General features: G+C 48.5%; 1 long non-coding RNA gene across 1 annotated transcript in view; it reads right to left on the bottom strand.

Annotated features, from left to right (window-relative positions):
* Nucleotides 1-2142: 2142 nt before the first annotated feature.
* The window catches only part of LOC111773187 (uncharacterized), a 44414-nt gene continuing 19087 nt past the window's right edge, over nt 2143-27469 (bottom strand). The window contains exon 3 of the long non-coding RNA XR_002807452.2: nt 2143-4188. This is a non-coding gene — a long non-coding RNA (uncharacterized lncRNA). The remainder of the gene's footprint in view (nt 4189-27469) is intronic.

Genomic DNA, 27469 nt, shown 5'->3' with positions numbered 1-27469 from the left:
CAGGTGCTTGCAGCATGAAAAATAGAGACAACAATGTAAGGAGATGGACATGTTAATTAGCTTTATTGCCCGCAACTATTTCACTATGTATGTGTATGCCAACAGATGTTGTACACCTTAAATATATATCATTTTTATTAAAAAAAAAAAAAAAAGATGAAGGGCCAGCCTGCTGGTGCAGCGGTTAAGTTTGCACATTCCGCTTTGGCGGCCCAGGGTTCACGCGGTCAGATCCCAGGTTCGGACATGGCACTGCTTGGCAAGCCATGCTGTGGCAGGCGTCCCACATATATAGTAGAGGAAGAAGGGCCCAGATGTTAGCTCAGGGCCAGTCTTCCTCAGCAAATAGAGGGGGATTGGCAGCAGATGTTAGCTCAGGGCTAATCTTCCCACCAAAAAGTTTTAAATAGTAAAAAAAAAAAAAAAAAGATTAGGTCTGTCAAATGAACAGCCAGTAGCTGTACCTGGACTCTGTGACTTCCATGATGGCAGAAATGACACTCCTGCCAGGTTCAGGCCCAACTTTTAAAAGTACTGGCAACTTTTCCTTTCTCACTCTTGGAAACCAGCCACCACACTGTGAGGAAGCCCACACGGCCAGCCACACGGAAGAGGACTGAGGCCCCTGGCCATCAGCCCTACCCTGAGCTCCCAGCTGTCAGTCAGCATCAACTTGCCAGCCATTGTGAGCAAGACCTCAGCTGATGTCACGTAGGGAAGTGAAGAGTTGTGCCCCTAGGCCCTCCCCAACTGTGAAGTCTTGAGTAAATGATGATTCTCGTTTTAAACCACTAAGTTAGGGGTGTTTTGTTACACAATGATAGATAACCAAAACACTACCTCATCCCTTGCTCCATGCATGCTCCAGTTCTTCAAATTCCCCTCACCCCACTACAGACTGAATGTTTGTGTTCCCCCGAATTCATATGTTGAAGCCCTAAGCTCCCAGTGTGGCCCTATCTGGAGATGGGGCCTGTGAGGAGGTGCTAAAGGCTAAATTAGGCTGTAAGTGTGGGGCCCTAACTCAGTAGGACTAGTGCCTTAAAGAGGAAGAGACACGGGAGCTCTCTCTCCGCCATGTGAGGACTAGGGGAGGTACCAGCTAGGAAGAGGTCCCACCAGCAACGCACCCTGTCAGACATTGATCTGGGACCTGCAGCCTCCATAAGTGGGAAAATGAATTTCTGTTGTTTGTGCAGCCCAGTCTGTGGCACTGTGTTGTGGCAGCTGAGCAGATGGATCACCTCCAGCCTCAAAGGCCCTGCACACTCCTTCTCCTGCCTGGAACACTCCAGGTAGTTAATGCCTGCCATTGGTCACTCTCAGCAACTGTGTTTCTAATGCAGGGGGCATCGCTGACAGCCCTCCACACACTTGGCCAGGCCTCCCTCCCTGTTCATCCCTCTCTGAGCATCCTGACCCTCCCACAGCACAGGCCGGTCTGCAGCTGAGATTTCTGGAAGGCAGCTGCCCCTCCCTGAGCTCAGCACAGGACCTGCACACATAAGTGCTTCATTTTAGAAAAGACAGCGGCACTGCCCAGGAAGGTCAGAAAACCTTTTGACACAGAAGTTCTACTCCTAAGTCTAAATGCCAGTGAAGCGTGGGACACGGCCTGGGGCAGTGTGCTCCTGGAGCCCCGAGCTGGAATGGGCCCAGTGTGTCTCAACAGGAGAATGGATGAATGTGGCCCATCCACACAAGGGACGCTAAACAGCCACGGGAATGCATATGCCCTGGCCACCCCCAGAAGTGGAGTGAGTTGCCCAGGCAGCCAGTCCCCAAAGAGGGCACACACCACAATCCAGGTGAATGAAGAAAAATGGGCAAAATGCAACACCTCAGCTGAGTGGTGCCCAATGGGGAGTGAGACTATGAGGCCAAGACTGTCACAAAAGTCAGGGCACCAGTCACTCCAGGGAGAGGGGTTGGTGTCAGGAGGGACACGAGTGCTTCTGGGCTGCTGGAAATGTCTCATTTACTGACTTGGGTAGTGAATACAGATGTCTACACTACATGAATCTTTAAACTGTATACACACACACACACACACACACACACATCCAAATGAATGCATAAGTATTTTGTGTGCATCTTCTGAGTGTAGAAGTCACAACTTTTAAATGGAAAAATGAGCAATCGTTCACCAAAGCGATGGGTTATTATTTTAAAAAAGGGGAGAGAGCTCACACTTTTCTCCATGAACATTCAGGCCTGTTGTCACAGGTGGACCACCTGGCCTCCCCTGGCAGCGCCCAATCTCCCCTGTGCTCTTGCCAGCAGCAAATAAGACCCAAAGCAAGTAGTTTCCAGCAATGCGTGTTCCAGCTGGCTAAACGTAAACCCTAAATGTTCTAGGACATTGGATTCCCTGTCCAGAAAGTTCAATTGGCCATCAGTGCCTGCCACATTGACCCCTGTACTGGCAGGTGACAGAAGACCAGAATGGCCAGCGGAAACTTGTGCTGTCTTCTTGCCTCAGGGGACAGGGACAAGGTGCAGACAACCCTCTGTCAGCTGGATGACTCTCCAAAGCCATTCTCAGGAAGTCAGAAGGAAAGCAAGCCACAGATGGTGAGGAAGGATGGTCCAGGAGCAGCGGGAGAGGGTGCTTCTTCCTTGTTCTGTTTTCCATTTCATCACAGCTGTGCAGAAGGAAAGCAGGCAGGGGCGGTGCATGCGTGAGTGTGTGTGTGTGTGTACCTCAATCTTAATCTCCATCTCCTTCTTTCCCCCTGGGAAGCCAGTTGCCCCGCCTGTGAGCGGCCCTGTGGAGAGGTCCATGTGGTGAGGCATCAGGTCCTCACCAGTCACCAGCCACACACGTGAGCTTACAGGTGGATTTCCCAGCCCTGGGACAATATGGCCCGAGCCGACATTCTGACTGTGACCTCATGAGAGCCCTGAGTCAGAGCCACCCAGCCTTGCTGCTCCTGGTCTCCTGACCCACAGAGACCAAGACAACAAACATTTGGTGCTGTAGGCTCTAAGCGTTGGTGTCGTTTGTCACACAGCAATAGACAGTCTCCTCCTCAGAGCCTCTCCACCATCCCCTGCGTGGTAGCCTTCACTCTCGGCCCCCTGAAACCGTCTCATGTCTGTTTACTGTCTCTGTCTTCCTTGTTAGGAGGAAACCTCCATAACGACAAGGGATTTGTAGGGTTCCCAGTGCCAAGACAACACAGAGGCCCCTTGATAAATGGCTGAGGTGCAGCAAGGCAGCAAACCAGGAGCCCCATGGTTCTGGGATGTCCTGTGTCTGAGAGGTTGGAACATGCCAGGGAACAAGCAAGACCCTGAGTCAGACCTTCCCAGCCTCAGCCCCAGCCCTAAGCGACCTCAGAAATCACTCAACCTGTAGGAGCCTTGGTTTCCTCATCTGTGGATTGGGAATGATAGTAACAATTAGCCCCCAAGAATGTTGTAAAGAGGCAAGGCACGTGCCTGGCATGGAGTAGTTGATCAATAAAGCTCCTCCTCTCACCACCTGCCTGAAGGTGTAATATGAGGATGTGAGCTCCCTGCTGCTAGGCTGCTGGACGACTGCTCAAGGGCAGACCTACAGTGTGAGGAGGGCAGCTGACATCTGTCACAGATGATGCATCCCCATGTACCAGAGCCAGCATTCTCGTGCAACAAGTAGAGTAGGCTCCAGGAGACTGTTTGTTGTGTGAACCCATGAGAAAGCTGGCTCCAACCTCACATACTAACAGTAACACACAGCAAAGCCCCATTTAAACCAAAGACAGCACATTCAGAGGATGCCCTTGAACCCCATGGAGTATCATCACCAGTTCCAGGGCAGAAGGAGCACTGAATGATGTGGGGAGAAGAGGGAGAGAGGGGCCAGGCAGAACCCATGGGTGGATGACACCTGTGTGTACACGCAGTCCTGGCCTCAGCACGGGTGGGGCATCGGGCAGCTGAGAGTGTCCTGGAGCCCTTTGGTTTTCTGCCCAGGAGGATGAGACCCAGGAACAGGATGACTTTCCAAACTGGAGTAAACAGATGCGAGGTCACAGAAGCAGCTTCACACTTGTTAATTCATGGCGCAGGAGACTGTCCCCAGCAGGTCTTCCAGAGCCAGGACGAGGCTTTACATGTGCACATGCTTAGGCCATGGACGCCTTAGCTTGTGTAGTGCCAGATGCAGAACTGGAGAGAAGGATGCTGGAGCAAGGAGTTTATCTGGAAGGCAAAGGCAGGAGGGTCGGGAAGTGAGAGAAGGAAGAGATGGTGGCTAGTAATAGCTACTATCAAGGGACCCACCACTGTGGGGGCCCCCCAGTCTGGACACCCACTACTTTGGGCAACAGAAGCTGGGTCCACCAGAGAGCCCTGGCAGCCAGTGCAGAGCATGCCACTCAGAGCTCTCCCACCCAAAGGTTGAGCAGCTCCTGGGGACAGCAAGACCCCACACTTCAGCCTGTCACACAGGGGTCCAAGGAATCTCCAGCCGTAAAGAAAGTCCCCAGGCAGAGAAGTGCTGGCAGCTGGAAGTCAGGCCAGCATGTACTGAGGAGGCTAGGGCAAGGGGCTCTGATAGCTAGTGCTCCCGGGACTAAGAGAGCCTCCTGCTGTCCTTATTGTAACACAATGGATAACTGAGCCTGCATGTGGCCTTCGGAAGGTCAAGGGTGCAAGAGATCATTTTTGTCACTCTTATTTCACTTCTCTGGTGAACCCTGCAAGTTGACTCATTCAATATGTGTGTCAATCCCTCCTTCTATGCTTGACTGCATGTGAGTCTCTGGAAAAGCTGAAATCTACATTTCCCTGACTCCTTTGCAGCTAGGGTCCTGCCAGTGGCCTCAGTTCCTCTGGATAGATGCCTGCCCAGATTTAAAAGGTGGAAGTGAGCAACCCAAGGTGGGGGAGGATGGGGCTCCTGGCTGGCAGGGAACAGAGGGGTCTGGTTCTCCCACAGCAGCATGTTCCAGTGTCTGGGCCTGAGCATCACAGGCAGTGGTGTTTCCAGGGCAACAGTCTAGGGAGGGGTTAGTGACTGTCCAGGTGATTGTTAGTGTTGTCTCTGGCCATGGGGCATCCAAGCTTGGTCCCCTGGTAGTCCTGAAATCTCAGTCCTAACACCCATGAATAAATTCCCCTCTGCTCAAACCAGAAAGAGTGGATTCTGTTGTTTGCAACTAATCACTGTGACTGACACAAATTCAGATCCTGAAGTCACCTCTATTTGTCTTGTGTGAAAAAAATACAGGAAAGCTTAAGAAAAACAAGTAGAAGTCATCTGTAAGATTTACCCTCTGAGCGAAGTTTTAGGTACACAATCCAGCACTATTAACCAGAGGTGCTCTGTTATACAATAGATCTCTAGGACTTACTCATCTTGAGTAACAGAGACTGTACCCTTTGACTGATACCTCTCCATTTCCCCTTTCCTCAGGCCCTGGCAACCACAATTCTACTCTCTTCTTCCATGAGTTTGACTAGTTCAGATTCCTCATGTAAGTGGTATTATGTAGTATTTGTCCTTCTATGTCTGGCTTATTTCACTTAAATTAACGTCCTCCAGATTCATCCAAGTTGTTGCAAATGGCAGGACTTCCTTCTTTTTCAAGGCTGAATAATCCACTGTGTGTGTATACCACATTTTCTTTATCCAGTCATCAGTTGATACACATTTAGGTTGCTTCCAAGTCTTGGCTCTTGTGAATAATGCCCAGTGAACATGGGAGTGTAGACATCTCTTTGAGATCTTGATTTCAATTCCATTGGGTATATACCCAGAGTGGGATTGCTGATCATTTGGTAGCTCTATTTTTAATTTTTTGTCTGGCCTTGGTGTCAGGGTAATGCTTGCCTCATAAATGAGTTCAGAAGTGTCCCTTCTTCTATTTCTTTTGAAGAGTTTATCAGGGATGGGTATTAGTTCTTCTTTAATGGTTTGGTAAAATTCACTTGTGAAGACATCTGGTCCTGAGCACACATTTTATGTTATTGATGTCACAATTCACATTTTTTATATTGTGCATCAATTACTAGGGTTTTTTTAGTTATAGTTATTCCTAATACTTTCGTCTTTCAACTTTTATACCAGGGTTAAAAGTGATTTATGCACCACCATTACAGTATTACATTGTTTTATATTTGTCTATGTATTTACCTTTACCAGTAAGATTTATACTTTCATATGCTTTTTTTTTTTTTTAAATTTTTTTTTTAAAGATTTTATTTTTTCCTTTTTCTCCCCAAAGCCCCCCATACATAGTTGTATATTCTTCGCTGTGGGTCCCTCCAGTTGTGGCATGTGGGACGCTGCCTCAGCGTGGTCTGATGAGCAGTGTCATGTCTGCGCCCAGGATACGAACCAACGAAACACTAGGCCGCCTGCAGTGGAGCGCGCGAACCTAACCACTCGGCCATGGGGCCAGCCCCCTACTTTCATATGCTTTTGTGTTGCTATTTAGTATCCTTTCATTTCAACTTGAAGCACTTTTCATAAGACAGGTGTAGTGGTAACAAACCCCTTAATTTTTGTTTCTCTGGGAAAGTCTTTCTCTCTCCTTCTTTTTTTTTTTTTATTATTTTTTTAAATTTTTTTTAATTATTTTTATTTTTTCCTCTTTCTCCCCAAAGCCCCCTGGTACATAGTTGTGTATTCTTCATTGTGGGTTCTTCTAGTTGTGGCATATGGGACGCTGCCTCAGCGTGGTCTGATGAGCAGTGCCATGTCCGCGCCCAGGATTCGAACTAACGAAACACTGGGCCGCCTGCTGCGGAGCGCGTGAACTTAACCACTCGGCCACGGGGCCAGCCCCTCTCTCTCCTTCTTTTTAAAAGTTTTGCCAGGTATACTATTCTTGGTTGGTAGATTTTTTTCTTTCAGCACCTTAAATATATCATCCTACTCTTTCCTGACCTTCAAGGTTTCTCTTGAAAAGTATGCTGATAATCTTATAGGGTTCCCTTGTATGTGATCAGTCATTCTTCTCTTGCTGTTTTCCAAATGCTCTATTTCTCTTTGAATTTTGACAATTTAATTAATGTGTCTTGGTGTGGACCCTTTTTAAGTTCAACTTATTTGGGGTCTTTTGGGCTTCATGAACCCGGATGTCCATTTCTCTCCCAGGTTTTGCAAAGTTTTCAGCTATTATTTCTTTAAGTATACTTTCTGCCCCTTTCTCTTTTTCTTCTCCTCCTGAAACACCCATTATGTTATATTGGTTTTCTTTATGATGTCCCATAAGTCTTATAGTCTTTCTTCATTTTTTTCATTCCTTTTTCTTTTTGCTCCTGACTATATAATTTCAAATAACCTGTCCTTGAGTTTACTGATTCATCCTTCTGTTTGATCAAGTCTGATGCTGAAGCTCTCTACTGAATTTTTCAGTTCAGTCATTGTATTCTTTAGCTCCAGAATGCGTTTGTTTAATTCTCTATCTGCATGCTCTTGTAGCTCACTGAGCTTGTTTAAAATGACTGCTTAGAATTTTTTGTCGGGCAATCTGTAGATCTCTATTTCTTTGGGGTCAGATTCTGGAGCTTTATTTTGTTCCTTTGGTGGTATCATGTTTCCCTGATTCTCTGTGATCCTTGTAGCCTGTGTTGGTGTCTGCACGTTTGAAGAAGTAGTGACCTTGTCTAGACTTTATGGACTGGCTTCAGGAGGGAAAGACCTTCACCAGGCAGCCTGGTTAGAGGTTCTGGGGATCTCTCAAAGCTTTTCTATAGATGTGCCCACTCCACTCTTCTAACTCCCTCTAGGGGGTGAGGGGTAGTCTTAGGACTGTATGCCTGTTCCCTATCCCACAAGAGCCATGTCAAGAGCTGAGAGTCACCCATCCCTTTTCCCTAGGGCAGTGCACTGAGATGCCAGTACAATGGGCACAAGTTCCACTTCTGTCCCTCCCTCCTGAGAGAACAGTCTCAGGGTTGTGGCCTTCTCCAAATCTGCAGAGTCAAGTTGGTTGCTGAGATCCCTGCTGGCTACTGTGATGCATGTGCCATCTGTGGGAGTGTGCGGGGCACCATCTGTGGGGCATTGTGGTTTTGGGGCACAAGCTCTGGTTGCTATGAGTCTCTGTACTTTTCTTTGTTCTTAGCTGCTCCAAGAAGATCTAGCCATGGTGATTCGCTCAGTGTTCTAGGTGCATCAACACAAGCAGGCCTTTTGGACATTGCCCCAAAAGGGTGGGGAGCCAAACCCTCACTTGCTCTTTCTGCTATGAAAGAAGCAGGCTAGAGGATCTCTCTTGGCTCTGACTTTTGTCAGCCTCAGGGAGGGGTGATGTGAGCCAAGTGAAACTGCTCTTGTTACCCTTTTCAATGTGACCAATCTTGGATTCTGTGGTCCACTGGGGTGCTGGAACCTCTCAACTGGACTCTGGAGCTCTCACAAAGGTATTTTTGTCTGTAGATGGTTGTCAGATCAGTGTTTCTGTGGGGAATGAGGGTGGGGACTCCTATTCTGCCATCTTACTGATATCAGAACCCCCCTCCAGCCACTCTAACACTGTGCCCTCAGAACAAAACCCAAAATCCACCCACAGCCTACGGGGCCTGAAGGATCTGGCTCTGCTCACTTCTCCAGCTTCCTCAACTTACAACTTCCCCCTGGCTTATCCTGCTCCAGTCACATATCTTCCATCACATCCGTCACACAGCCAAGCTCCACAACTCTGGCATCTTGTTAATTCTTATTCCCTCTGCCTGGAAGATCTTCTCCTGGCTGTTCATTTTATTGGCTCCCTCTCATCTATCAAATCTCACTTTAAATGTCAACTCCTAGGACAGGCTCTCCTTGTATCCCCCACCTGAACAGCCCTCCCAACCCACCCATGATCTTCTACCACATTATCCCATCTTCCTTCAGCCTACTTGTCACAATCTGAGATAATCTCATTTGTCCACTTGTTTATTGTCTGTCTTCCCCAGAAGAATGTCGGCTCCAAGAGGCAGGCAGTGTGTCTGTCTTGTTTATGACTATATTCCTTGCCCAGTCCCTGCAAAGTTCTTTTAAAATGTTATTTTAAATCATAGCATAACAGTTGATGTATAATGTGCCATACTTGACTTTACACTTTACTATTTATGAATATGTCATAGTTTCTGATTATAAGTAATACTGCAATGAATATCTTTGTGCATAACATTCTTTGTCCCTGCCTCTGATGATCTGGTTAAGTAATAGTCTTGGAAGTGGAAATACTGGATCAAAGAGCACGAATATTTTTAAGGCTCCTTCATACACATTGACTCACTGCATTCCAGAAGGTCTGAACTCAAGACCTAGCATACGTCCTACCATTCCTGAATGTGAGGGCTCAGAGACAAGTCTTTTAGATTGGTGGTGCATGTGAATCATCTGGGGGTCTGATTAAAATTCAGTGTTTTTCTTTTTGAGGAAGAGTAGTCCTCAGCTAACTACTGCCAATCCTCCTCTTTTTGCTGAGGAAGACTGGCCCTGAGCTAACATCTGTGCCCATCTTCCTCTACTTTATATGTGGGATGCCTACCACAGCATGGCTTGCCAAGCAGTGCCATGACTGCACCTGAGATCCAAACTGGTGAACCCTAGGCCGCTGCAGTGGAACATGCTCACTTAACCGCTGAACGACCAGCCGGCCCAAAATTCAGGTTTTGAAGCAAGAGGTCTGGAGAGGAGCTGGAGGCGCTCATTTCTAACTAGCTCCCAGGAGAATTCCTCCAGAGGCCTCCATCCTGATAACATTCTTGCCTGCTCCTTCTTATCTGTGTCTGGGCTCTGTACTCACACAGCCCCTGGGCATCTGTGCCTCTGCCCAACCCTCAGCCTTCCAGGCCAGCAGGAACCCTGTGCTTGTTTCCACTCTGCGTGCCTTGGGCACTGTCTCCAGTTGGCTCTCAGCTGCAGGTTCTGTAACCCCTGATGTTATCATATGTGGCTCTTAGGGGTTTTGAGTTGGGTTTTTCACCAGTTGTAGGGTAAACTTATCCCTTCAGATCCCAGGATGCTCCACTGCCCTGGGTGGGGTAGTGGACATCTGTGCCTATTTTTCCTGCCTGTCCTCTCCCTCTATCTCATCTCATGCCACCAATATCTCTTTTTTCCTTTGAAGATCCCCTCTAGCCTTTCCTAGTCCATGTGGTTTGAGGGAAGATAACCGTCTATATACCAGAATCACAAGGTAAGCATATGACATAGATGACAAAGGCCCCTCTCCTTTGTTTCAGTAACCAGTCTGAGGATGGGCACGTGACCTGGGCCCAGCAAACCCATGCTAGGACTTGCAACAGAAGTCCTATGAATGAGACGCTCTTTCCCCTTTGAGGGGCTGCCAGGGTGACTACGTGCAGCAAACTGACAGAAGAGTGAGGCCAACTTGGAAAGCAGAGCTAAGGTAACTCCTGATGACGTAATTTGAGCCCCCAGGTCAAACCAGATCTGGTGCTGACTTGATTTGGATGGGATAGTGCACAGCGGAGCTAGGACCAAAGCCATCGAAGTTTGCAAAGCACTAGCTTGGGCACTGATGCTCGTGTGTGTCAGTGTGTTCAACACAAACTAAGGAGGGAAGAAGACTCCAGAAAGAGAAACCCCAAGAGTGTGCACACACACGGGCATGTGGACACACAGAGAGGCCAGACCAGTGCAGATGATGGTGGGTGCTTGTTCCCAACAAGGAGGAGTGCTGGTCAAGTCGAATAGGGGGTTATACCATGTTACTGGCATCTTTGCATGATACATAATCAGTTTTCAGACAAGAATAAAAATAAGAGACATGTTAGGCAGCTATTAAGTAGTTTAATGGGTGCCTGAGTCAAAACAGCATTTCAATATGGTACAGTAGCCTATTTGGAGTGTTTAAAAAGCCTCGTACCACTCATCTCACCCGAGGAAGAAATTCTCAGTGTTGTTATTATGATGCATGTACAGGGCCTTCAAAAGCACCATCTCCTGGGATCCATTGGAGGAGAGGTGGCTGGGTCAAGGTCACATAACCTGTCAGTCAAGGGCAGATACATGGATGAAGGTTTTCTTGCTTAAAACTCTGGCATCAGTAGAGGCAGGTTCCTGGGAAGCTGCAGAAGCTGAAACCACAGGGCTCCTCACTTGTGCAGGCCCCTTCTTAGATCCCTAATTCTGGGTTCTTTTTCTCAAAAAGCTCTACCCAAAAACCTATATAAGTTCTAAGCTTTAGGCCCCACAAGGCGTAGATCAACCCCAACCCCCAACTGCACACAAGGCTGGGGCTCTTTCCGACTTCCTTGTCTCTCCCCTTCCAAGAACCCTAAACCCAAGGGTGTTGCCATAAACTGGAAACAGGGGCTCGAAGGCCTCTGCCCACCAGAGGCTCTCTGCTCCTCCTCATTTGCAGTTTCTTCCCTATTACTGATGATTTAGACACTTGTTATGCAAATGACATCCACAGAGACCCATTCTGTGAAATGTTTACATGCCTCTTTTAAGGTCTTCTTCATCTTAAAAATAAAACCAAATCCTTCTGCTTCTCCTTGGGGCAGTGCTTGGGGGCCCCAGCCTGCAGAAAGGGAGCAGCTCCAATAGAACTCCGAGCCAGATCTCGTAGTCCACAAGAGCCACCTTCATCTCTGGGCCTCCCGTGGACCCCTGTCCCTGCCTTCTAACTGGTCAGCACTGAGGAGGGCTGGAAGTCACAGTTGCAGGCTCCGGTGCTTGGCTCTGACTCAGTTTCCACCCAGATCTCCCCCTCCTTACCCCTCGGGCCTTCCCAGACAGTCAAGGACTTCTCAGTCCAGACTAAAGGGATGCATCTGTCCTTCCCACCCCTGGGCAGAGGAGCCCCCAAGCTGGCAGGACCAGATAAGAGCATGGGGGCTGCCCCTGGGGTGTGGGGGTGGGCTGGGAAGCCAGCTCCCTGCCCAGAACCATCTGGGACCTTCTCACCTTCCTCCCTGGAACAGGCAACTCAGCATCCCTGGGCCTCCGGGCACCCCCTACCTCTCTGGATTAGAGGTCCCCTGTTTACCTCAGAGTACATGACAGATGTTAAAGATTTTGCAGAGCTGCTTGAAAACTAATGGTGATAATGATAATAATATACTACTACTAATAGTAATATAATAATAATAATTGGTATATTATTATCACAACTAACATTTACTCGGCACTTACCACAGACCAGGCCCTAATCTAATCACTTTATAAGTATTAACTCATTTAACGCTTACTACATTGTAGGAGGAAGATTTTACCTTTATTTAATTTAACTTTTCCACTTTCTGGGGCTTCTTTGTTTTAACGGCAAAAGAAATAGCTGGAGCAAATCAAACAGTACAGAGATGTGTAAAGAGCAAGTTCACAGTCTCCCTCGCGCCAGCCGCTCTCTCCCTCTCCATCCCTGCTCCATTTCCACTCCCTTGGAGCAACCAAGGTGAGCGGTTTCATATGTACAGTCTGTCCTTATGCCAACACATGCAAGCACATATCAGAAGGATCTCTTAGAATTATCCTCCCCATTCTGTAGCTCAGAGAGGTTAAGTGACTTGCCCAAGGTCACACAACAGGCAAGCGGAGGAACTAGCACTTCCTTGACTAAGTTTAACAGCAAAGCCTGTGACCTTTCCACTAGCCTACACTGCCTCTACAAGTCATTTCAGCTGTAAACAAAAAGAGTAATAATAATGGTAATAGTAGAAAATAGCAGTGCACACTGAGCACTGAGCATGACAGCGTCTCAGGTACATTATTTGTGTTTGTCTAAACTTTTCCAATGCCTTGCGAGTTTGTCCTATTATTTGCACAGCTCCCCCTCATTTCACAGATGAGAGAACTGAGGTTTCGTGAGGGGAAGCCACTGGCCCAGGTCACACAGCTATGAGCAGTGACAGACCCAAATTCAGACTCAAGCCCTCTGACTATAAAGCCAATCCAGGAAGGAGGTTGGGGTGGGAAAGGACAGGGTTTGGTCCTGAGTCAACGGGCAGGATGCCCACTTTCCCCATCTTGAACTCACATGGACATCTCACAGTGCTTCAAAATGGCCACCTCAGAGCCTTTGCCCAGGCAGGTCCTCCTCGAATCTCAACTCCCACTTGGCCTAGATAGTGCGTGCTCCTCCTTCAGTTCTCACCTTATAAGCCCCTGGAACCCCTGAGTGAATTTTAGCCCTTGCTGCTCTATTTCTGAAGCCCAGTGGGGCATCTGGTGGACAGCGGATTTGGCACAAAAATGTTTTCAGTGAATAATGTGTTCCTTCAGTGGGAAGCCTAGGCAGGGATAAGGGGACAGCAAGTGTGAAGGAACAGGGGAAAGGGTGTGCTGGGGGAGGGCACGTGGTCCCACAGGCCTGGACCCTGGAGAGGCAGTGGGGAGGAGTGGGGAGTGTGGCAGGGCAGAGGCAAGGCCCACCTGAATGAACGCCAGTGGAAGGCGGCAGGGAACCAGGAAGGGCTACAGGTGTTTGTTGTCTGAGTTCAGCGCCAGACCTCGCAATTCCAAACAATAGCAGACACCTGAAAAGCAGAGCCCAAGGCCTCTGTAGATGATGCTGTTTTCTGCCACTCAGAGCCTGCTGATTCATGGCTGTACGTCTGCCGGGGCCATTATGGAACCTACCTTCCCCTCCCTGCTCTGTGACATTAGGAAAATCCTACCCACTCTGGGCTTCTAGTTACCTATCTGTAAAATGGGGATATTAAAAACCAGAGAAAGAATGAGGAAAGGTCATTTTGGAATAAGACAGGTATAAGTGAAAAATAAGCAAATCTCCACCTCTGGGCTTGACATAAGACAAGCAGTAATTTTTTTTTCTTTGGCAGGAAAGATTCACCCTGAGCTAACATCTGTTGCCAATCTTCCTCTTTTTTTCCCCTCCCCAAAGCCCCAGTGCATGGTTGTATACTGTAGTTGCAAGTCCTTCTAGTTCTTCTATGGGAGCTGCCGCCATAGCAGGCTACTTACAGACGGGTGGTGTGGTTCCACAACTGGGAAGTGAACCTGGGCCACTGAAGCAGTGAGAGCACCCAACCTAACTACTAGGCCATCAGGCCTGGCTCAAAGTAAATGTTTTTGAATGAAGAAGTAGATAAATGAGTGAATGGCTGCCCTTTTTTCCTCCTTTCACATGGCAACGTAAGACTCAAGTGTAATGAGTCCAAACTGCATCTACTACCTTTGTTAAAAATCTTCTCCAAAGAGCTTCGGTTTCCACAGAGGAGGGGGCACTGTGAGTAGTCTGTGTCAGGGTCCCTCAATGGAGAAGGACATTCTATTTCACACAACCAGGCTGGCCTGAACTACACAGCCAGGGGCCAGTCACCACAGAGGCAGCAGGCACCAGGGGCCAGCGTGCATAATCACACAGTCAGTGCGGCTTCTGGCTCCAGGGGTAAGAAGCCCAAAAGTTGTCCTCCTGTAAATGTTCAATCATAGAAGATATTTGTGGCAAAACAATCAATACGCCCTGGATCTGGCTGAGGGCAGCAAGCTGAAACCTTAGAAACGGTCCAACTGAAGCTGTCTGCCCTCTTTAAATGCTTCTGCTGTCCCCTTAGTGAGAATTATGAACTCTTTTGGACAGATGATTTTCAGAAAGGGAGGAGTGATTTAGAATAAGAATTACGTATCCAAAAGGCTCCATCAAGTCCTGAGTGAGTGTTAGTCTTTGGTGGTACTGCTTAGTTCATCCTCCCACCATCAGGTCAACTCATCCGCTGGAAATTTCCCCAGGCATTCCTCCCGGGAGCACCAGGAATGGTAGTGGGGAGAGTTCCTGTCAATGAGATCCAGGAATTCTGGAGGCTTCATTCCCCTGAGGCATTTTCTCAGCCACCAAAATGAGCCCAGCCCAGAGCTAATTATCTCACCTGCCAGAAAAATGAGACTAGTCAGGTCTCAGGTGCTGGGGGCACTGGGGGTGGGGAGTGGGAAATAGAGTGTGTCTAGCGGAGACATCCAGCTGGTGAGGAGTGACGGGGGTGGGGGAGCAGGTAGAGCCAGGGACCCCAGGGGAAGTGACGGCCCCACCAGGGAAGGCAGAGTGGGGCTCTCCATTGCAAAACTGTTGAATACCTACAGGTTTCTCAAGACGGAATGGTTGCACCCGAATGATAGAGCTCCCTGTCCCTGGAGTTAGGGTTGGTGGAGAAGGCGTGCAGAAGAAATAAGGGACTGCACTATCTCCAAGGGCCCTTCAGCCACCAGAAGACAGCAGGATGCTGAGATCTGACTATTCCTCTTTGTTAAACTAAGTCCATAAAACACCTCCTGGCTGGGCAGTGCGGTCAGTGAAGCGTAGATGGTGTTTCGCAGGTAAAATAGCTCCACAGTACGTGTGATTCCGTTTGTCGGTGCTCATGCTTTCACAGGAAGCCTCTGCAGAACTCAGCTCCGTGCTTGGTTCTGGGATGGATGTCAACCAAGTTTGGGAGAGAGCAACTTGCTCAGGGCTCAGTGTGTGTGAGGCTCAGTATGCAAGGTGGGGTCAAGAGACCCAGGGCGCAGGGTCAGGAGAGGCAATCAGAGATGCTCCTGAGAGGAGACCTGAGGGCAACCGCCACCTGGATGGACAGCACAAAACTTGTCTTCCCTCCTCTAGAACCTGGGGTGGGATACGTAGGCCCCACCCTGGAGGACTGCAGGCATGGAGAACTGCCACCTGTACACACTGGCTTGTGTGCAGGATGCACCATATAGAAGCTGTGTCAAGGGTGGGACACATCTTTCCTGTCCAAATTATTTTTGGAAAATAATTTTTGACACTTTCTTCTTTCCTCCTTTCCCAGCTGAGCCCTTGGAGGACAGCAAGGTCTCAGCCTCCAGCCTGTGAATGTCGATGGGGGATGGTGGGGCCTGGGGAGCAGCTGCAGCCATGGCCAGGAGGTGCACAGGGCCCTGGCACACAGTGGGCCTGTCTTCCATAAATGGTTGCTAAATGAAGGACAGAGGTGGGAATAGTGATGCTGTGTGTCAGACTTAAACAGCGAGTGCTGACAAAGAATGTCCAGGGCACAGGGAGCCACAGCTAGATCTGAAGCAGAGGAATAAAGGATAAAAATGGTACTCTAGCCCTTTAGCCGGGGTGTGCAAAGTAGACTAGTACGAAAAGAAAAAAATCACAAGGACGAGCACTACTGAGAGAGGGTGAGTTGCCAGGCACGTTCTGAACTCTTAGTGTTCTTACTTCATTCTTTCCTTACATGATAATGCTGTGAGGTGGGGACTGACACTGTCCCCTTTGTGCAGACAAGCAAAGTGACCTGCCTGAGGTCATGCTGCTGTTATGCAGTGGCACTGGGCTCCTCCCAGGCAGCCTGCTCTGGGGCCAGTGGGTCAAGCAGTACAGAGTGCTCTGCTGCTTCCTAGCCGTGTGACTCTGGGGAAGTTCCTCAGCATCCTGGGCATCAGCTTTCCCATCTGTGAACCAGGAGTAATAAACACCCATCTCTCAGGGTGGTTCTCTCTAACCCCAAAGACTACATACGACCTTTCCCCTGCACTGTAGGCCAAGACCACCCTTGGGGAAGCCCTCACACACCTAGTTATTTTCAGGAGGAAGGAAAAAAACTCAGATGATTTCCTTGAAAGGCCCCTGTAGGGGAGGAAGACATATCATCTACCCACTCTGGGTCCTTCTGGTTGGAAAATGAATTAAACTCACATGAGACAGAATAACAGGAGAAAATTAAACAAAGCTTTATAATGTGTATACATGGGAGAGGCTCAGGCAAACTGAGAAACTTGCCAAAACGGCCGGAGCCACCACCTTAAATATCATCTTCAGCTAAAGGCAAAGGAGGATGTTGGGTGTGGGGGCAGTCAATCATGGGAGATCACCACACAAGTACAGTAAACAAGAGTCAGGTTATTATGCAGACTTGAGTCCTTGCCTTCTACATTGATAAGGGTTTCTAGAGATAAGGTCATCCCCCCTTCTTTCTGGTACAGAGAGGGAGACACCTTTGCAGGTGGAGATTTCCTTTACAAATGTAAATATCTCTTAACAAAGGGTAAGTAAATTCTACTTTTCAGAGTTTCTTTCCTGTCTGCAGTTTTTAAAAGTAACCAGACCAAAATAATCCTCATGCCAAAGAGACATATCTTGGGGTGGCCTATTCCAGTCCCCCACACCCCTTTTAACCCAACTTGCTGGCATTTTGAGGGTTTTTTTTTCTCTTAAGATGAATCTGGAAAGAATTGTTTAGTGTTGACAAAATTTGGGAAACTTCCCAATGACTTTAGGATTCACCTTATGTTTCAGTTCTGGATCAGCCAGTCACCTTGAAACAAAATCCAATACTCTCTTCAGATGGGCACCTTGTTTGGAATTTTTAAGGCACCTCAGCCACACTGTGTGTGAGGAAGAGGGGCCCTTGGCTCTGTGCCCCTCTGTCCCCTCCCACTGGCATGGCTGAACTGCTGACCCTCGCCCGCCTCCAGAGACCTGACAAATAGAAATGGCAAGCAATAGGATATGTTGGAGTATATGAGGAAGCCATTTGCTGTAAACCTAATTCAGCCTGACTTCGTTTTTTTGAGCATGCATTGTATAGCTGCTTTAAACATTTACTATGGCAAGAACAAAGGCCCTTAAGATAAAGGTGCAACTTCCCCCCATACTGGCATTTCCTTAAGGATAAGCATCTTTCGTTAGGCTAGGAACTGATTGCTGCATTCACCTTTGACCACCCAGCTCACCTGTGACCACTCAACTTGAGACAACGGACCTGCCATCCTGCTGTGTCCACTGAGACAGCAGACTTACCTGCTGTGTCCATCAATTGCTGTGCCAACAGAGCAGTCTTGTGACTATTGTAAAAGGGACATTTCAATCATGTGAAACATCCTCTTTGTGGGTATATAACCACTTTGTACACCCCACCTTCTTTGGTACCCTTTCTTCCTTCTGGAAGAAAGGCCCTGGGCCATGGTCCTCACATTTTAGTTCAGAATAAACTCTCTCAAATTTTCATTTATAGATTGGGTATGGATTATTTTCATTGACAGACCCAATCCCAGACAGAGGTAGGCCTCTGGGTGCCTCAGGACCTCCCAACCTCAGAGCACCTGCAGCCTTTCCTCCCCCAGCCCCAGCACTGCAGGAGGCAGGGGCAGTCTCAGCTCCCAGGTCAGCCCTTGGAGACCAGACCCAGAGCAACCTCACCCAGCCGGACGGGAGGGCTCTCCTGCTCCCAGAGGAAGGCAAACTCCTAGAAAGGGTGGGCTTTCAGGCCCTCCTCTGGATTAACGACAGCCCTTGGAGCATTCCTGAGGGCTCTGAAGTTAATCTCAGAAGCCTTGTGCAGGCAGCCCTCACCACCGGCCACCTTGCCTCTGCCCAACTCCAGGAAGGTTCTGTCTCCTGTTTCAACAAGAGGGTTTCAACCTCCAACAAGAATCAACATGGGCTGGAAACCAAGCATACAGAGTCAGCCCCAAGCTCTCTCCCAAACTTGAGACTGGTATATCCACCTGCCTTCTCACATGTTCGCTTGGTCTGGCAGATGTCTCAACCTCACCTGGCCGAAGCTGTCTGTCTGTCTATTCCCCAGTCTCTTGCACCCTCCTCTCATCCATCAACCAGTCCTGGTGGCTCCACCTTCAGAATCACCCAGCATCTGTTCCTTCCCTATCCCCTCATTGCCCCTATCTAGGCCAAACCTCTGCCAGCCCTCCTTCTAATGGTTGTCGTCCCCTGCCAGGCCCTCACTCCCACAGTCTGCTCTCCACACACCACAGACAAACCACATCAGGTTACATCCCTCCACTCCTCAACACCCTCCATGGCCACCTCTGAAGCAAAGCCAGGCCCTACCAGGCCTTGATGACAAATCAACCTCATTTCCTGCCACCACTCTCCCTCTTGCCCACCACACTCCAGCTGACTGGCCTCCACATCTTGTCTCACTCACCAAGACCATTCCTGCCCTTGTTCTTATTGGTCTTTCCTCCTGGAACATTCTTCCTGATGTCCACACAGCTCCCTCACCTCCTTCAGATCTTTGATCAAATGTCACCACCTCAGTGAGGCTTTCCCTGATTTTCCCTTCTCACCACACTGACTCCTTGCTAGTCTTGGTCTGTCTGCATGTGACATGTTCCCCCCAACCACCTGTGAGCCCCCAGGAGCTGGCCAGAATGCCGGTGTTTGAATCCTGGCTCAGGCACTTACCAGCTGTGTGACCTTGGGCAAGGTACTTAACCTCTCTGTGCCTCCATTTCCTCACTTGTAAAATGTACCTTCACTCTAGGTTGTAATGGAAATTAAATGAGTTAATATGTACATACTGTTTGGAATACAGCAGATGTCCAATTAGCTGTTATTAGAATCATTATTATATGCTATGGGCCAAGGGTTCCTGGCCAGTGGTCAGGAGACCTGGGCTGTAATCCACCTCTGCCCCTACTATCCGTGTGACCCTGGACAAGTCCATTTCTCTAAATGTTATTTCCTATAGCTGCAAAATATGAGGATTATCCAAGAAGTGGCCTGAACCCCTGGTGTGGTTTTAAAACATGTCCAGAAAATGTTTGACTCTCCTGTTTTCAAAAAGAGGGACTGAATGCCCCCCTTTATTGCACATAGAGACTTGTTTCTAATGAACAGAAGGTAGCAGAATCATGATGGGTGATTTCTGGTCATGACAGACACTGCTGCCTGCCTTGCCCTCTTGGGAGAGGCCAGCTGCCATGTTGTGAGGACACCCAAGCAGCCTATGGAGAGAAGTGTGGGGAGGACTGAGGCCTCTTGCCAACAACTGCAAGGGTGAGCCAGCTTAGGGGCAGATCCTCCCACCCTAGTCCAGTGTTCAGACAACGTAGCCCCAGTTGGCAACGAGCCTCATGGAGACTCTCAGCCAGGCCACCTCAGAAACCGTAAAGACAGTACATTTTTATTAAGGTTTTAAGCCGCTCAGTTTGGGTAATTTGCAACACAGCAAGAAATTACAATACAACCCCTTCCCCTCTGACACTCCAGACCCCTGTGAGGGCCCCTTCTTCCACCCTGAGCCCCAGCCTGAGCCCTGGGCACATCCACTAAATGCCATTTTGTGACATCAGTTGGGGTAAGTGAAAACCTTTAATTACCTCTCTCTGACCAGCCTATAAAGCAGCAGGAAAAAAATATTCTAAATACAGCTTTTAGGTTCTCCTTCCTGAAGCAAATCCCAAACAAGCACCACGTCCCAGGGCGGGGTTCAGGGAACAGGGAACTCCTCCCAGCAGGGCTGTTCGAGACCCTCTGATGTCCTGAGGTGCCAGGAAGCAAGGAGAGAAGGAAGTCAAAGCAAAGTAGACAAAGAGGCTGGCCTGGGGCAGATGGGAAACCCAGAGGGAACTTCCTGCCTGAAATAGCAATAACATATTCAGGGAGACCTTTTAAATGTATCACTGAGCTATCACAACATTAAGCAAATAGTTGAGACAATAATAAATCAACTGATGAATGGATGAAAAAAAAATGTGGTCTATCCATAAATGGAATACTATTCGCCCATAAAAAGGAATGAAGTGCTGACACATGCTACAGTGTGGATGAGCCTTGAAAACACTGTGCTGAGAGAAAGAAGCCAGACACAATGGACCACATATTATATGATTCCATTTATATGGAATGTTTGGACCAGGCAAATCTGTAGACACCAAAAGCAGATTAGTGATTGCCAGGGGCTGGAGAGAGCGAGGAATGGAGAGCAGCTGCTAATGGATATAGAGTTTCTTTCTGGGGTGATGAAAATGTTCTGGGATTAGATAGTGGTGATGGCTGCACAACTCTGTGAATATAATAAAAACCACTGAATTGTACACTTTAAATGGGTGGATTTTAAAGTTTGTGATTTATATTCCAACAAAACTATTAAAACAACAAAGTGAAGTGTGGTTGCTGCCAGGAAGGGTGCTGTACCAGGAGGCCCTGCTCGGCTGGGATGCCAAACATGGCACCTGAGCAGCACCACGCAGGCCTCGAGGAAACCCGCTTTACCGTCTCTATCCTGGTGCTGATGAGAGAGAAAAACAGAAATCTCCCCTGAGAACTCATAATGGCAGAGAGATGAGACAGGCCAGGAGGGGCACACAGCAGGGCTAAGAAGGACTCCAGAAGTGAGGCCTTCCCTCCCGTGAACCTGAGGCCTCGGAACATAAACAGTTTCATCTCTTTTGAGGGCATTAACCCTGGAACTCTGGCCATCAGCCAGGTGGTCAGCACTGTGGTATACGCTGCATGGGTCCCTCACTCCCACGTACTCCCACTCCTAGTTTGGGAAGGTCTTGGGCCTCTATTCTGAGTCTGTGCTCCACAGGTGAGGTGAGAGAGGTACTCCACTGATGGTCTTTGAGCAGAGAAAGAAGACAAACCATGTGGTGCCTGCCTTGCCTGTGCCATGCAGTCTCCTGCTGGTCCTTCTGCTGGTGGAGCAGCTGTTGGCACACACAGCCAACCACACTGCTGGTCACGCTCTTGGTCACTCCGCAGTCCACACGAACAACCACACAACTGGTCATACTGTTAGCCACAGGGCCTCCCAAGTGAAGGTGGCAGGGGCCTTAACAGATTGCACAGCTGCTTCTAGACAAAACTGGCCAGCTGACACCAGAGGAGACAGACACAGTCTCCACGAGAAAAGAGGAAGCCTGTGTCCTACTAGGGCTGGGGCTAGTGGGGGAAAGCCACCACCACACCCTGATGGCAGGGCACCCCCTGGCTGTACTATGTCTGTCCTCTTGCATTCCTCTTCCATAGGTCATAAGGCCCTGGGGACAGACACTGAATGCCAGAGACCTATGAGATCCCACAGGCTACTGAGTCTTGGCCAATCTCTCTCTCAGACATTCATTCATTTATTCCTATCAACAAATATCTGAGTGACTACTATGTGCCAGGTCCTCTGCCAGGTGCTAGAGCTGGACAGTCACCTGGTCTCTGCTCTTAGGGAACTGGCATCCTAGGCATCAAAGTCCACAAGTGAACAAATACACAAATGGCTCATTTCAGACAGTGGGAAGATCTGTGAAACAAAGCAGGGAGGCGTGGGAGAGAGTGAAGGAGAGGGCTCTTAGCTATGGGTTACCTCTCTGAGGATCTGAGTTGAGCTCTGAAAGACGAGAAGGAGTCTAATGAAGGACCATTCCAGGCAGAAGGTAATAGTTATGAAAAAACCTAAGGGAGTTATGGTGTCAGGGGGCTAGACCCTCAAGGTAGAGGTCTGGGCTTCCTGAAGTGGAGCAGAGAAGATCCGGGAGTCCAGAGGGAGAACAAATGGTTGTTCAACACATGAGGAGTTGTCCTACCTCACCAGCCATCAGGGTTACACACATGAAGACATGACGAGACGCTGTTTGGCATCCACTAGACTGGCAACAATAAGAAGTCTGATCATTCCAAGCGTTGACATGGACATGGAGAGACCAGGACTCTTATCACCACTGGAGGGTGAGTTTAAGTTGTAAAATCATGTAAAGTTGAAAAATAGCCTATCTTATGACTGAGTAACTCTATTCCCAGGAACATGCTCAATGTAAATTATGCTCGAGAGCACCAGGAGGTGTGCACAAGAATGTTCATAGCAGTGTCATTCAAATGGCCTCAAAATGGAAACATCTCAATGCCTGTCATTAGGAGAATGGATAAACAAACCATGGCTGAGCACCCCACAGCAGTTAAAGTAAACTGACTATAACTATTGTGCAATAACATGGATGTAGCTTAATTATTTAATCAGGAACAACAAACGGAAGTTCTAGAATATAACATACAGTAAAATAGCTTTTAAAAAATAAAATAAAACAAAAGACAAACCAGGACTTCTGGCTTCTTCTTATGAAGTAGAGAACTAGAAAGAGAGCTATTCCCATCCTTAAAAGAACAATGATGACAAGCCAGATGATATGTTAATTCACAACTTTTCTTCAGCTCATCAGAGAGCTCAGGTTTTAGGCAATGAATAAACTTAAAATCCAGGAAGAGGCAGGCACTTTCAAAAAGAGAGAGGATGTGAGTCCTGGCTTACCTGAAACATTTGAAAGAGTAATAGCCAAGAATTTTCCAAAATTAATAATCTTCACCAAACCACAGAGCCAAGAAGCTCAGAGAACACCAAGCAGGTTAAATACAAAAGAAAAACAAAACCAAAAAACGCTGGCACATCATACTCAAACTGCTGGAAGATGGAGACAAAGAAAAAATATTGAAGGCAGCCTGACTAAAAAGACAGTACAATAATTATAGAGGACCACAGATAAGAATTACAGCAGATTTCTCACCAAAAGTTATGCAATCCAGAACACATGCTTAGAATGTCAAAAGAAAACTGTCAATCCAGAATTCTATACTCAGTGAAAATATCATTATCCATAGACATTACATAGTGATAAAAGGGGCAATTCTCCAAGAAGACATAACAATCCTAAATGTGTGTTCACATAACAGAGCTTCAAAGCATATGAAGCCAAAACTCACAGGCCTGAAAGGAGAAATAGATAAATCCACAATTATAGTTAGACTTCAATTATCCTTTCTCACCAATTGATAAGAGTAAGCAGAAAGAAAATTAGTAATGATATAGAAAAACCTGAACAACACTATCAACCAACTTGACCTATTGATATTTACAGAACACTCCACCCAAGGACACCAGAATGTATACTTATCCCTCTCTCCATCCATCTATCCCACAAACACATACTGTGCATCTGTTATGGGCCAGGAATTATACTAAATAGAAATGCATCAAGTCCCTCTAGGAGCTTCCAGGGTAGCCAGGTAAACAGAAGTGTAGACAGATCATTTCTCCTGCAGTATGGTTGGTGCCATGAGACAGATAGATGCAGCAGGAACAGTAGGGTCACTGAGGGGGAGAAGCCCATATGCCCAGCACCTAGCACAGCAAAAGCCCTCAGTAAATGTTTGATGAATCACTGTTTTACCTGTTTTGAATGTGTTTTGAATATGTTTTTAATATGGAAAATATTCTGGAGAACAAATTTTTGAATTATGAATATACTTTATTTGCTAACACATTTATTGTCCACCTCTCCCACCAGAATGTGGCTTGCATGAGGGCAGTGACGGCTCCTGTCTTGTTCACTGCTTTACCCAAGAACCTAGAGTGATGGGCAGCACAGAGTAGGTGTTCAATAAACATTTATATGCTAAATAAACTTCTCTTCTGGTTCCTGACCCTGACTTTTGTCTTGTATTTTCAGCCATTCTCTTTGCCTGGGAACACGTCAACCACTCTTGCCCTGCCGATCTGCCTTTCAGAGCTTTTGTAGGTTCTGAAGTGGGAATCACCTCCGGTTCTCCTTCTTTTCATGCCTTGTCATGGGCATCTGTTTGCTTTGTCCTGTCAGCTTCTATTCCCTGCCTTCTTGTAACTGTATCCTGACCTATTTTCCTCCCTTCCACCTGGAGGTGCACGTGGGGGCTGAGCACCCTCTTCCACTTCTAGGGTGAGCATGTGACCCAGGCCCACCCAATCAGAGCCCTGTACTCCTGAGTCACCATCAATGCTTCAGGTATAAGAATAGTAAGAATAGTAGGAAGCATCAATTATATGCTAGGCACTGTTTGAAGAACTTTTCATTTACCACCTCTTTTAATCCTTACAACAACAAAACCTTATAAGGGCATGAGCTATTATTATCCTCATTTCACAAATGAGGAAATTGAGGCCCAGAACAGTTAAGTGACTTGCCCAAGGTCACACAGCTCTTAAGGAGCAAAGCTAAGATTTGGATATTGCTGCCTGGCTCCAAACTACTCTAAACTACCATGTCTTTTGAGAAAAGGCCAAAGACACACAGACAAAAGTCAGTCCACAGACTTGGGCTCAATCTACTGAACAAGAGATGTCTTCATTCCACTGCAACCTTGGAGCTACTTGATAACCACAAAGAAAGAGGCTCCAGAGGAGGAAGCTGACTAGAGGAAAGCAAAACTGAGAGAGGGAAAGAGGTAGGGCCAGTATTTGTGTCCCTGGATCTGTCCACACCTGAAGGCTGGATCCATCCATGCCTGAAGGCTGTTTGGATTTTTAATTTTCATGGGCCCCAAATTCCTTTACTGGAATTTTAGTGGGCCTTTAAAGTCCACTTGAGTTGGGCTTCTGTCCAGACTGATAAACTGGGTTGTTTCCACTTACTCCAAGCCTGGGACCCAAACCTGCCCCCACTCCGTCAGGAATTTAGACTTTGCATGTTGGCTTCTGTCCAGTCTCTCTCACCTGTATCCCCAAATCCTTCCATCTGTTAGCCCAGCCTGCCCAGGCCTAAACCCATGCTGCAGCAGCTCCATTCCATGCCCGGGTAGACTGGGGGGAGCTGTGCTATCTGTCTCTAAACTGCCAAGTGGGGACCCCTGGAGCTCACCAGCTCCCCACACTGTAATCTCCCTGCCTGTGCCCCATGAGATCAGCTCCCTCTGTGCTAATGAGCTTCTGCTTCAGTTTCCCTTGCAGCCCAACAGCATACTCCTGGTTTGGGGACACTTTCTGACACTGCCCTGGGGTGGGCCCCATTCTCCCACTCCCTAGACACTGGCTAGAGTCCTGCTTCAAGCCAATGGGTCCACATCTGCCACCCTCCCCAAATGCCCTGGTACAGACTTCCGAAGGCCTTGTCCCTCTCAGTCCAGTCAGGACCCTCCCTCCCTGCTTCCCGCTCTTTTGCCAGAATAAGTCGTCCAAAGACCTCCCCCAGGGCACACATTGTAAGCTCTCCTCTGTACCCACTAACAGGGACAGCAAAGTATAGGCTGCTCTGAGGACAGGCAGTGCTGTGGCCCGCTCCTCTGTCCCGTGATCACGAGGGCTCCATCAGAGCCCGTGCCTGCTCCCGTGGGCTTGCTCCTCCCTGGGCACCTTTGCCCTGCCGTCCGCTCGGCCTGCAACACTCTTCCCCAGGTCCTCCGCTCAAGGTCTAAGCTCCAAGGCCACCTCCTCAGAGGCCCTGGTGCTTCAGCCATTCCCTGCTGGACCCTGACTGATGGTCCTCATGGCACATCCGCTCTGCTGGAAATATCTTCATTTGTGTGCCGACAGCTACCTCACTCTCCCCCACTGGACTTGAGGACAGGATCCTTATCTGCCTTGTTCACAGCCTTAAACCAACACAGGTAAGGTACACAGTAGGCACTCAATAAGTACTTGCTGAATGAATGAATGAGCTGCTCTGAGCCTGCTGCAGTGGGATAAGGAGGGGTCATCCTGGTTGGTGAGCAAACCTGGCAGACACAGGAAGCCCAGCATCCTAGCTTGCAGATTCTGACCTCATCCTCCTCCTGGGCTGTCTGGGCTCCCTGAGAACTGCACAAACAACCACCACCCAGACAGGCCCACATCCCCCAGTGCAGAGTTCAGAACAGCAACCATCACTTCGGAACAAATCCCTGGCACCACATACTGGAAGTATCCCAGGTGCCCAGTGCTGTGTTGGGCACACTGGGACCTCTCAGCAGCCCTAGCAAAGGGCCCATCATTGTTCACACTTACAGAGATGAGAGGTGGCATGACTTTCCAGGGTCTGGCAGTGGTCACGGCCAGGGAGCCATGCAGCCTGGGGGATGCCCCAGATTGGGAAGGGGTGGCAAAACAGTCCTTGGAGGCAAAATCAAGGCCCTCCTTGAAGGACCCTAAGCTAGACTTCACAGTTCTTCCTGTTAGAAGCATCCAAGTGACCCTGTGTCACCACAGCTGGTGGCGGGAGTGTTAGGGAAGCCGGAGGGGAGCCCAGACAGATGGCCGTTGATCTTGGAAGAGCGCGCTCTCAGGACAGCAACACCACTATCTCAGGGAGAATTGGGACACCAGGCAGCAGTGCTTCAAGCAGAAGGTGACCTTACAGCCCTGCCTGCAGCCCCCACCAAGCCCCCAAATGCTGGAGCCCAGGACATGATGCCAGGTTGTAGCTGTCCTACTCCCATGGCGGGCGACTAGCCTGAGGACCTGATCCCGTTCCTCTTAGTCAATTCATGAGGGCCTCACCCCACTGCTAACACCTGACTCCTTTCATTTCTGTTCACTTCTGCCCTTGAAGTCCTCCAGCAGTCCTGAGAGCCAGTTCTGAAACTGGTGGCACAAAGCCCCATCTGCCCTGACCGCCTGGGCCTGGCACCTGGGATAGGTGCACATCTCCAGTTGAGGTTGCTTCCCAGACTCCCCATCTCAGGACCTCCACTACCCAGGGCTTGCATCTTCTGTCCCTGATGGCCCATCTAGAACCAAGACACCTCCTGGCGCTGGGCTGTGCACCCTGCATGCCCTGCCCTGGCGGCCCATGGATCTACAGTAAATGACTCAAGGTGCTGAGGTGAAAGCTAGGCCCATTTTTGGTTCTTTTTCAGTCCCCCTCCTTCAGGAGGACGTCTTGGTAGGTGAGAGTGTGATCCTGACATCTCTGTAACTCAGGAACCTCCCTTTCTAACAGACCTGAATAGAATCTAGCTAGGACTTAATGACACCGGTTGATAGTTCATGCTGTTTTAACAGCAAGGGAATATAGGTTTTCGTCTGCCTAGAGCAAAATAAAGCTTTCCCTTCTAAATTATTTATA

This window comes from Equus caballus, chromosome 4, assembly GCF_041296265.1.
Source record: "Equus caballus isolate H_3958 breed thoroughbred chromosome 4, TB-T2T, whole genome shotgun sequence".
Lineage (NCBI taxonomy): Eukaryota > Metazoa > Chordata > Mammalia > Perissodactyla > Equidae > Equus > Equus caballus.
This window is presented reverse-complemented; position numbering and strand designations above follow the sequence as displayed.